Genomic DNA, 1,161 nt, shown 5'->3' with positions numbered 1-1,161 from the left:
CAAAATTCTAAGGGGTAATACTGATAATTATTTTCTTTTTAATAGTTCCACTTTCATTTCATTTTGTGTTATTTAGCTTTAAGTGGAAAAAATAAATATAGAAGAAAACAATTAAGAAATAAAGGGTAAGCCCAAAAGATTGTAAAGAAAAAAAAGAATATAATATTGGGCAACATTAATATTAAATTTCTTACCTCTCCTTCAAGTCACTTAATTTAAAAATAGGTTCAGGGTGGGGCCGGCCTGGTGGCATAGCAGTTAAGTGCACGCTCTCCGCTTCAGCGGCCAGGGTTCACAGGTTCAGATCCCGGTCGCGCACCCATGCACCACTTGTCAAGCCATGCTGTGGCAGTGTCCCATATAAAGTAGAGGAAGATGGGCAGAGATGGTAGCCCAGGGCCAATCTTCCTCAGCAAAAAGAGGAGGACTGGCATCGGATGTTAGCTCAGGGCTGATCTTCCTCACAAAAAAGTAAATAAAAATAGGGTTGGGGTACCTCAGACATGGTCACATTTCTATGTACAAAGAAACATGAATCTGAAGCTAAATTAAGAAAGAGTCTTTCATTTCCTGTATGGGACTAGAGACTGGGAGGGGCATAGCAAAGGAAAATGCAACATTGGAGGGTATATCTGTATACTTGCTAGTCTAAAACTAATAGAAAAATTTTATTTTCTCATTAAGTCAGAGGATTTAAGACTTGCGTTAACAATCAATGACTAGTATTCGCTTCAGCAGCACACATACTAAAATTGGAATGATATGGAGATTAGTACGGCCCCTGCGCAAGGATAACATGCAAATTAGTGAAGCGCTCCATATTAAAAAAAAAAAAAGGTAACTGTGATGTGATGCATGTGTTAATTGATTGTGGTGATCATTTCAAAATGCATCTATATCATCATGTTGTACACTGTAAATATATACAATTTTGTCAATTATTTGACAAAAAAGAAAAAAAAACAAAAGACTACTTTTCTAACATATTCCTTTTTACCCTGGATGCTAACTGCTCTGAAGGCAAGACTCCTTTCCTTGTCCTCTATAGCACTTAGCACAGTGGCATGGAGTATGTGCTCAATAAACATGAAATTTAAAGTAACTATTTACAAAGGAAAATGTGGCAAGAGATATAAGAGAGATGTAAACATAACGTCTACA

The 1,161-nt window shown here is 36.8% G+C and overlaps 1 non-coding gene across 1 annotated transcript; it reads left to right on the top strand.

Moving 5' to 3' along the window:
- The first annotated feature begins 722 nt into the window (after window positions 1–722).
- On the top strand, window positions 723–826 carry LOC147916925 (U6 spliceosomal RNA). Its single transcript, XR_015552608.1, has one exon. It is a non-coding gene; the product is annotated as a U6 spliceosomal RNA (small nuclear RNA).
- Window positions 827–1,161: the final 335 nt, after the last annotated feature.

The sequence above is a fragment of the Ceratotherium simum genome, chromosome 6 (assembly GCF_057802395.1).
Source record: "Ceratotherium simum simum isolate JZ-2026a chromosome 6, ASM5780239v1, whole genome shotgun sequence".
In the NCBI taxonomy this organism is placed as follows: Eukaryota; Metazoa; Chordata; class Mammalia; order Perissodactyla; family Rhinocerotidae; genus Ceratotherium; species Ceratotherium simum.
The sequence above is the reverse complement of the archived record's forward strand: the minus strand, read 5'-3'. Positions and strand labels throughout refer to the sequence as shown.